Genomic DNA, 10,678 nt, shown 5'->3' on the forward strand with positions numbered 1-10,678 from the left:
TCATAAAATTAAGGTTGAACCACTGATGTCATGTCACATGGACTATTTTAACAATGTCCTTACTACCTTTCTGGGCCTTGAACATGTCATTTGTGTTGCTGTCTATGCAGGGTCGGGAAGCTCTCGAATTACATCAAAAAATCTTCATTTGTGTTCTGAAGATGAATGAAGGTCTTATGGGTTTGGAATGACATGAGGATGAGTAATTAATTACAGAATTTTCATTCTTAAGTGAACTATCTCTTTAAGGTTAAATAATATCTTATAATGTAAACTATATAGGGAGCAAGGTTACAATTAACAACAGAGCCCTAATTAAAAGGCAGTTTTTACTTTAACTTTACATTAACTTTTGCATTTTTTATTCCGAGTAGTTTTAATGTAAATACGCTATTTAAATTTTAAACTCCTCTTTATGACATTCCAAATCAGCATAGTTTTCCCATTCATAACTTATAGTTTATCAAATGCTGATTTGAGTGGTTTCAAAACAGTCTTACAAATAATTCCTATTCTTTGAGATTACATTATACAATTCAGTGCTGTGATGATCTTGTTCTTCTCTGTGGACAATCTTCCATTACTGCAACTCAAACTGTTTGCTTTTAGTTCTGTTATGGGCTCTCTGGGGGTTCATAGTGCTAACCTCACTGTGAAGCTGCCTGAGGCCCAGAAGTCCAAAGATTCACGACCTTAACCAAGTGCTTACGCAGGAAACCTCAACCCAAACAAGTGTGTGAGTTCAAAGATCAAAACTGATGTGGCGAGAGAGAACAGACCTGAACAATATTGGTTAAGTTAACCTACAAAGCCATATTAAAGGTCAGTTTTAAAGGTCAGTTCAAAGCATCAATGTGCTGGTCATCAGATCTTTTTTAATCTTAAATTGAGTTGAATGTCTAGGTGAGTGGAACTGGTCTAGTAGGGTGAAACTGGGATTGAAGAAAGGTGAAGGACATGTCCAATCTCTCCAGGCCCTGGTCTTTGTCCATATAAACGCTGCTGTGCAGGAGCGAGGGTCAGGGAATCAGTGACCAGGCTGGGGGCGAGAGGGGAATCAAGGCCAGCGTTTCATTACCGAGACCTAGACCAAAACCACACGTGCCTGAGCCACTGCAGACTACTCAGTCTACTGCGGATTTCATTAACCTTGCTTTCCCACATCCTTTTGGCAGATATATGATGAACAATGAATGCAGAATCAACTCTGAAATTTCAAGTTCATGCAGGTGTAGTTCATCATATAATTCCACTAACTTCCACTAGCAACCAGAAAATTTCTAGTGTCTTGATTTCAAACAAAATATGTTTCTTGAGCACCAAATTAGCATAGTAGAATGATTTCTGAAGGATCATATGACACTGAAGACTAAATTCAGTAGGTATAAAGTAAATTTTTAAATCAATTAAAATTAAAAAGAGGTCTTTTAAATGTATAATACTGTTTTTTACTCTATTTTGGTCAAATAAATGCAGCTTTGGTGAGCATAAGAGACTTTCAAACACATAAAACTCTTTGTCAGTTATATGAAGAAGTTTACTAGAGGAATAATAGATGTGAAATGGGTTCTCATAATGCATTTCGTCATCCCTTTTGCTCTTTTCCTTTAAGTTTGCAAAGAGCACTAAATCAACGGATATGGTTTAACATGCTAAAAATATGCTGCTGTCGAAAGACATTGTCATAGAAACCCACCTGTTTCCCAAAGAGTGTGAGCTAGAGAGAAATAACTCACAGTACCACAGGTGTCAGACACTGTCTGCAATTGATTTCCTGTGTGTCACTGGCACAATTTCAAGAATTTCAGAGGTAAAACAAAGTTACTTTATAGCAGACATCTATAATGTAATGAGCAGTGGATTCTTACTTAGTATTAGGGGCACATTCAGTCATAACTAAGTTTGCCATATCTAACTTTTAAAAGCACTTCCAGTCCACTATTGATTCAGATGTATTTTGTTTTCTTTTAATCATCATAGCTGGTGTGATGCTGGCCTTCTTCAGAGTAATGAATTATTTAGAAACAGCATCAAGCACCCATTTGATGATACATTATTCATGGGTGCATGAAGAATTCACATTTGATCAATTGTGATTCATATTGTCAGCTGAAAGCATTTTAAAGGACACTTTACAGAGTAAATATGATGAAACTGATAAGAATCTGTGATTGGATTGGATAAATCTGCCTTGGTTTAAGCCTCAGTCACACATAATGTAAACACTGTGTGTGTACTTCATGTGAGATCTGTTTCTACTAGGAAATCAATTCTGACTGGCTAATCATGAGTTTATAAACTTTAAAATGCAATATCATTCAGCATAAAAAACAGCAATGATTAAAATATCCTGCTTATGTACTGAACACTTATGAGATCCCTTCAGTGTACAGCAGGCCCTGGTAGCAGGTGCGACCTGTTCCTGGAGAACTAGTTAAAATTTAGTGACATCTACTGTCTAACTGTGGAAATAATTTCCCGGTAAAACACTATTAATACTCATTATATATTTATATATATATACTATATATATAAGTTTATATCAGCAACATATGGTGCAAGCCAGAGCGTAAACTAAAAGAAAGACAACCCAGGTGTAACAGAGTGTAGGCTGCAATGAAGCAGACTCTCCCTGATAGATATGAAGGTTCTGGTGATTTGTGGAGTGCCACAAGGAACTACTCCATGCATGAATGGGCACAGTTGGCACAGAGGAATCAAACTAGAGTGAGTAGTGATCCAGGGTCCCCCCATAGTCACTCTACTCCCCAGAGTGATCTCTGCATCTCTCTCTGCATCTCTCTCTGCGTCTCTCTCTCTCTCTCTCTCTCTCTTGTTGGCATGTCTACTAAAATACAGTATTGCCAGGAAATGTAAATTAGGAATTTATCTGTTAAAATAATAACATATACGATAACAAAATGTGGATGTGGGTGGAAAAGACCAACAAACGACAAAACAAATTTCATTACAGCACTTAGCTTTTTTTCTGAATTTTGAAAAAATATCTTCTGAGAAAGAAAGAAATGTGATTCATTCTCTCTATCTTCTTCCTACTTCTCCTTCTCTCCCTCTCTTTTAAGCAGGATTAAAGCAAAAGCTTTCTACTAAAATGTTTCTTTAATCCCAGATGCAAGTAGCATCACACAGACCTCAACTCTGATGGGTTTACACTAATACAGTTTGAATACTATATTCCTGTTTGCTGATATATGCTGAATGACAGTATCAGGCATAACTGCCTGCTTAAAGTGACCCTGTGTTAAACTCACCCAGCTTAAGAAAGGCCTCAAAAGGGAAATCCTTGTGAATGTTTCTTAGCCAAGCTTGTATTGTAATTGCATAGAGATGAGTTCAAGCATGCAAATACAAAAAAAAAGATTTATACACTGTTTTCTTATGCAAAAATACAGTAAAAACAGTAATATTGTAAAATATTTTTACAATTTAAAATGTCGATTTTCTATTTTAATACATTTTAAAATGTAATTTACTTCTGTGGTGACAAAGCTGAATTTTCAGCAGCCATTATGCCAGTCTTCAGTGTCTTCAGCTCAAGAAATATTTCTTAATATTAATGTTGAAAACAGTTGTGCTGCTTAATATTTTTGTGGAAATAATTATTAAAAAATTCTTAATACTTTGAGGAATAGAAATCTTTTCTAACTGTCATTAAACATAAATATATTTTTCTGCCACTTTTGCTAAATTTAATGTGTCCTTGTTGAATAAAAATATTAATTTCTTAATTTTGTTTTTACTGAAATTTCTGCATAGATAGATAGATAGATAGATTTTAGAGAGCCAAGTTTTGAGAAATCTGCATGAAGCATTTGCTTGATGTATAAATTCATGCTTAAGGGTAACTTTTAAAAAATCAGGCTTTAAAAAAATATGTTCTGTGAGTTATGGGACTGTCAGGCTCCTGGTGTACTCAGCTGCTGTGTGCGCACTTACCAAGAATTACCCATCTCAAAACCTGTCCTGTCATAACACTGCATGCCACCCTTACCGACTTCACAGAGGTCTGGAGAAATATCTCCATATCTCTGAGCGACAGTGCCACGTCTCCTTACTGTGAGTGTAGCCGAGCGTAACCTCCACGCAGGGCCCCCCTCTGCCTGTGTTGGCCTTCCCCACAGCAGGGGTCCCATTATTGGACTCAGCCAGCCGAGTGTCAGCAGTCCCCTCTTAATTCACACCGACGGTGCATTCACTCACACATCACATGGATACACAGATCCAGCTGAGGTAGGGCCGCAGAGACCAAAACATTCAAACAAATCTGCAGATATGTGCAATGTGGAGCGACACTCTAATATGAACTTATAGGTGTACTTTGTGTGTAAAAGAGTTTTAGGATGTGTTCCTAAGCATGTATGCGCGACTGAAGTAGATATCAATAAAAATATCAAGGCATTGTTATATACAGTATGTACATAGTGGTGGAGATTTTTAAGTGACTCTTTCTGCTAGTTACATTGTTTTCCAGTAGGTGGTGACAAGTGACTGTCTTTATGAGTAAGTCATTAAATCATTCATTCATTCCATTCATTCAAAAACACTGATTTAGCAACAAAACATTATAATTTTTTTTTACTTTGGTCAAATAACAAGCAGGCATTCCCTAGTGAAAAATAAATATACTAAAATGAATTTTAAATTTATTTATTTCATGCTAAGTATACTACAGTACAGTAAGTACTTTTAGCATACTAAACTGGTATACTTAATGTCTGCTATTATTGTAACAACTAATTTTGTACTTAATGCACTTTAATTGTGTGTAAGTAGTGCTGAAGTTTAACTAAATGTATACTGAAGTATATTTGATTGTGCTAAAGTGGAACTATTGCAAGTCTTGCATTTAAAGAACGATATTATTCAAAGATCATACAATCCTCATCAGTAGTGATATTAAAACACATTTTAGGCTTAATATTAAGAAATTTGCATTGTGCACAAGTAGTACTCCAAATAAAGTTTAAATAACTTTTATATCAGTGAGTCTTGAGCGATATGTCAGTAAATATGTTAATAGATTTGAACTTGAAATAAATGTATTTTAAATATATTACTTTTTTACTAGGGTTATCGTTGCAAACAAACACAATATATCCAAACAACACATTGAAAGAGGAAAAAATAAATATGTATTAAAATATAATAATAACAAAAATATTTACTTACAAATAATATACATAAAATACACAAAAACTAATTAAAGCATAAATTAAATTTAAACTTGAGGGGGGTTAATCTATATACGTATATTGCAAGGTAGTTTTAATGTATTTTTTAGCTTCTTAAAGGGGTCATATAATGCTTTTTTAAAGATCATTATTTGGTGTATTTGGTGTAATAGAATATGTTGACATGTTTTAATGTTCAAAAAACACATTATTTTTCAAATACTGTACATTATTGTAGGTCCTCTATGCCCCGCCACTCTAAAACTCTTTGTTTTCTGTTGTTGTGATTGGCCGAACACCGCAAGCACTCGTCGGAAATGTGATGCCCCTTACCATAATCGTGAGCTTCATCTTTCAAAATAAATGTACAGACAGTAAATACCGGTAATGTCATTAGTTTTACCATCAGTTCAAGCCCGAAAGGGGAACAGAGTCGCATGACAGACACAGTGATGAAGCTGGTATGTGTTTGCAGTACACAAGCCACGGTTAAGACAGCTGACTCCACTGTGATGTGACCCTGTCTCTCTCTCTCTCTCTCTCTCTCTCTCTCTCTCTCTCACACACACACACACACACGTGTGCGCACACACACACGATGCGCAAAACTCCGCATTTGAACAGTCAATAGCAAATACTTAAACTAATAACAAAACATACTTACAGTAGCTGATTCAGAAGCGCCAGATTGTCATAGCAAAGTCAGAATGACCTCTTCTCCTAGGTTCACGAAACGGTCGTCCAAACTTGAAATCGCATCATATGACCCCTTTAAGGGATAGAAACGATCAAATCACTTTTAAATGCCACAAAACTTTAACTCTACAACACAACAAATCTACTGCAATGAAGCATGAATGTCTTTATGAGTGAGTCACTGGATCATTCACTCATCCAATTTGTTTCAAAAACTGATTCATTAAAGAACGCAATAGATATCTTTTTTGAATGAGTCATTGAATCATTTATGTTTTCATTCATATTCATTCAGGAAGTCAACACCACTACTGTGAATCCCTACAGCTGATTGTGCTTTAAATTTGTTTGACTGTTTTCATTGGTGAAACAAAAGTAAACTGCAAATACTCGTGCAAATAAATGCAAGTTACTCAATATTTAGTTTTTTCTTGAACCATTTCATAAACTATATATGATCATTTGTACATTGTGGAAAAATAATAGTAATCTAGAGAAGGGTGCTCTTTTATGAAACCCTTTCATTTTTAGATTATCAGTTTGTAACTCTCAACAGGAGTTCACTGGCCTGATGTGCCTGTTTGTGTTTGTGTTTGTTTATGTGTGTGCTAGCCGAGATATCAGCTATGACCTTGTTAGCCCTGCCCTTCTGTCTGCCACCTCCACAGACTGCGCACGAGATTATGCCCAGCGTGGCTAATCTAGAATAATCCACAGCCCAGGCAGCGATGCTCTCAGCGCAGGGGAGCATTCTGGCAATGAGAGCAGCTTACTGAATGATACCAAAACAGAGCATCAGGAAGTCCCATCGAGTCAAACGCCAATGCAAATCCCCCGTTGGGTGGAATAATAACAAGAGGTAATCATTTTCTGGCAACCCGATTAACAATACTTTTTCTCAATGCAAGTTCTTGTTGTATTTGTGGGCCCAATGAGGACAGACTGTCAACCTTGAAACCCTCCCAAGTAAAGGGGGTCACATATGGTTTGGGACCACAATCGCTGAGCTGTGTGTGTGTGTGTCACAGATGTGTGGCTGAGATTGTTTGTGTGTGCATTGAGCAGTCACGCTTATAACAGTGGATATTTGCCATCCTTTCGCCCCATTTTTGAGACCCCCAACAGAGGGACTGACATCCATGGCAGCAATTAGTGGCAATTACAGCCAGGACAGTTTGATGGGAGCATAGAGTAGATTTACTGTAGCTGTGAGAGGTGAAGTGTGTCCTATCTTCATAGACATCTGCAACTACTCCAGAGAAGAGGGTCTCCTCTTGTGTACTATATTTCTCTGCAATTGGTCAATTAAGTGGCTCTTAACTTCCCTTTCACTCTCCGCCCACTTTGAAATGCAATTATGTCCTTTCTTTTCACATGGCCGATTATCAATGCGGGTCCATTCAAATCAGATTTGCATAATATAGCATGCTCTGTAGCATCAGGCTATGACAACACATTAATCAAGCAGAAGGATGTGAGACTGTAGGACAGAGTCATCTTTTAAGACAGTAATAGAGGCTGTCACAGCTCCTCGTATCCCGTGTGGCACTAGTCGGGCCAGAGTACACCCTTGATTGTCGCCGTACATGTTTGCTGGCTGTCCTTGGCTCTTGGCACCCGGCAGTGGAGCCAGATGTACATGGATGACCCTGCTCCATATGTGTTCAGAGGATTAGGGTCAACTGCTTAAGATTCAGGCCCACACAGGCTCCCTGACTCACCTTCATATGGCCTGTGAAAGGGCAAAAGTGGAGAAGGGTTCCCTTTTTGGTTTGGGTCAAGTCAGGATGAAGTTTTCAACTGGTCAATGAAAAATGAGTAGTTTCACTGTAGTAAACTACACTGTAAACGTGTTCGTTCATAGAAATAACCAAGAGCCAACTAATAAAAAGAACAGTTGTGAGGTAAGGGTTAGGATGAGGACTCAGACATATATATGACCCTTCTACAAGTCACAAGTTTCCCAGCGGATTCACCAAAAACGAATTACTGCACACCTCCACATGACCAGCCCAACGTCAGAGCATAGAGTGAGTATTGTGGAGCACGTGAAATGCCTCGCGCATGAGAAATGCCTGGCACGTTCCAAGCACTGTGCTTTTATTTAAGAAATTACATAGCCTACAGAGCTCATTTTTCATTTTTTATGTTTAGGCCAGAGGTCTTCAGGCTTTTTAAGGCCAAGGATAGATAGAGAGATGGAGCAGAGATCCCCTGTTGCATATTGTATAAAATTATTAGTGTTACATTTTAAGCCTGGCTTGTGAGTGTAGTACCTTATGAATGAATTTACATACTTTATAGTAAATGTATTGCAAAACTGTTAAATTACAGTCTTTCATTCATGTACATTTTCATTTTACTTTACTTCTGGGAAGGAGCTTTAAGCTTTGGTTGAAGTTAACTTTGTGTAAGACATTTAAAGGAAAATTTGCTGAATATTTACTCACTCTCAGGCCATCCAAGATGTAGATGAGTTTGTTTATTCATCAGAACAGTTTTGTAGAAATTAAGCATTACATCACCTGCTCACCAATGGATCCTCTGCAGAGAATGGGTGCCGTCAAAATTAGAGTCCAAACAGCTGAGAAAAATATCACAATAATCCACACAACTCCAATCCATTAGTTAATGTTTTGTAAAGCGAAGAGCTGCATATTTGTACAAAACAAACATTTTTAACTTCAAACTGTTGCTTCCGACTGAATACGTGTCCTCTATCCATAATATTGCTTAATACTCTCATTTTTGGTGAGCAAGTGATGTAATGCTAAATTTCTCCTAATCTTTTTCTGATGCTATTTCGGTATTCACTTCAAACAAAAAAAACTAACTTAACACTGTACACAGAGATTTTTCATTTCATTTCCTCTCCTATTTTGTGTTTTATTTAGAATCCATTAATAATGAGAGAATTGGGCAATCAGATTCCAGTGGGTGAAATCACATGTGCCTCATATGCTACAGATTACGTCTGAGCAGATGGAGAGAGAGCAACGTGCATAGGGTATGCTTGGCACTCAACATTGTTAATGTAGTTAAAGAGAGAGGGATACACTCTCTCTCTCTGTGTCTGTCGTTCTCTGACTTTCTCTTTATCTGTCTGATTACATTGTATTACTCACATGAGCCTAGTTAGATGTAAACCCGTATGCGTTTTTTCACATTTTTCCATGTCCTCTTGGGACAAAAGGTTTTCATGTGTCTGAAAGCTATCTTGACTCTGGTGAGCATTGTCAGACTGATGGTATGTGAGAGAGCAATGCTGAAAATGTAAATATTATTGTCTAAAGCTGAATGTTCCTCATAGGAATGACCATGTTTACAGGATCAAGCCTGTTCTTGAAATCAAAATGCAGCATTTTAGATTCAATTAGTTCTAGTTTTCTTGGGTGATCAGTTTTGTTTGGGGATGCACTGGTGTTAAAATTCTTATTGATACAATAAGCTGATAATTATTTTCTTTATTAAAATTCTAAATATTAAATTAATATACTATTTTGTCTAAATAAATGAAAAATAAATCACTAAAAAAATTAAATAATTTATTTTAAATGCTAGTGATTATATTACACTATTATAATTTACTAAATGGATATTGAGATTTTTTAAATTAAATTACACTTAGCAGCATTATTAAACTATTGGTGTTTTGCTAAATGTAGAAATAGAGTAAATTAGAATGCACAATTAAATATCCAATATTGACCAAACCTGATACTGATATCATACCCTAGTTTTTATTGCTATTTTTTTTTTTTATTAGTGCTGTCAAACGATTAATCGTGACCAAAATAAAAGTGTGTTTACATAATATGTGTGTGTGTACTGTGAATATTTATTATGTATATATAAATACACACACATGCATGCATATATTTAAGAAGAATGTTATGTTTATATATTAAATATATTTATATGTAATATAAATTATATGAATATAAATATATAATGTAAATGCATGTAAATATTTTCAAAATATATACTCTATGTCTGTGTATTTATATATACATAAAAATATATACACAGTACACACATATATTACGTAAACAAAAACTTTTATTTTGGATATGATTTATCGTGATTAATCGTTTGACAGCACTAATTTAAATATCCTTAAAGGGGTCATATGATGCGATTTAAATTTTTCATTTCTATTTGAAGTGTTACAAGCTCTTGGTTTGTAAAGAAGATCTGTAAAGTTGCAAAGAATAAAGTCTTAAATCCAAAGAGATATTTTTTATAAAAGTTAAGTCAACCACGCCTACCTAAAACGGCTCGTTCTAACACATGTCTACATCCCGATGTGGGAAGATTTGCATAAAGCGATTTGCATAACGCCGCCCAAATGTTCACACAAAGAAAGAAGGCGTAACTTTTTTTCTCGCTGTAGTTTTGTTGCTGCCGCCATTTCGTGAAGGCGCTGTGTGTTTCGTTGTGAAAGTGAAACTACTTTGTTTGGCCTTCCAAAAGAGGACGACATCCACTTCGTCATGCCAAGAGCTGATCCGTTCTGGTCGCTGAGGAAATACATCAACTTAGTGCTGTGGATCAGCGGATCGGCTTTCACCATGGACGAAGCGGAGTCCAGCCCGGGGTCGTCACATGTGGTTGCCGCAAGCCTTCTTCGTCGAATCCGCTGGGCGCCGCTCACTCAAGGCCACCGTGTGGGACACTGAGTTTCGTTGTGAAAGCGAAACTATTCAGATGACATTTTATGGAGGACTGTTTCCTGATCCTGGTAGAGTAGACTACAATGCCGGCTGTTCTGACTCACAGACTCACAGACT

The 10,678-nt window shown here is 36.6% G+C and overlaps 1 protein-coding gene across 2 annotated transcripts in view; it reads left to right on the forward strand.

The window, feature by feature from the left end:
- The window catches only part of LOC107559547 (purine nucleoside phosphorylase-like), a 50,164-nt gene that overhangs the window by 31,840 nt on the left and 7,646 nt on the right, over positions 1-10,678 (forward strand). Inside the window, exons 2-3 of one of the 2 annotated variants that reach the window (XM_016243463.1) lie at positions 6,557-6,747; positions 8,783-8,895. The gene's annotated coding sequence lies outside the window, so the exon portion shown is untranslated. The remainder of the gene's footprint in view (positions 1-6,556; positions 6,748-8,782; positions 8,896-10,678) is intronic. The other variant, XM_016243531.1, reaches the window with a different exon arrangement.

Source organism: Sinocyclocheilus grahami, unplaced genomic scaffold, assembly GCF_001515645.1.
Source record: "Sinocyclocheilus grahami isolate Dianchi unplaced genomic scaffold, SAMN03320097.WGS_v1.1 scaffold3.1, whole genome shotgun sequence".
In the NCBI taxonomy this organism is placed as follows: domain Eukaryota; kingdom Metazoa; phylum Chordata; class Actinopteri; order Cypriniformes; family Cyprinidae; genus Sinocyclocheilus; species Sinocyclocheilus grahami.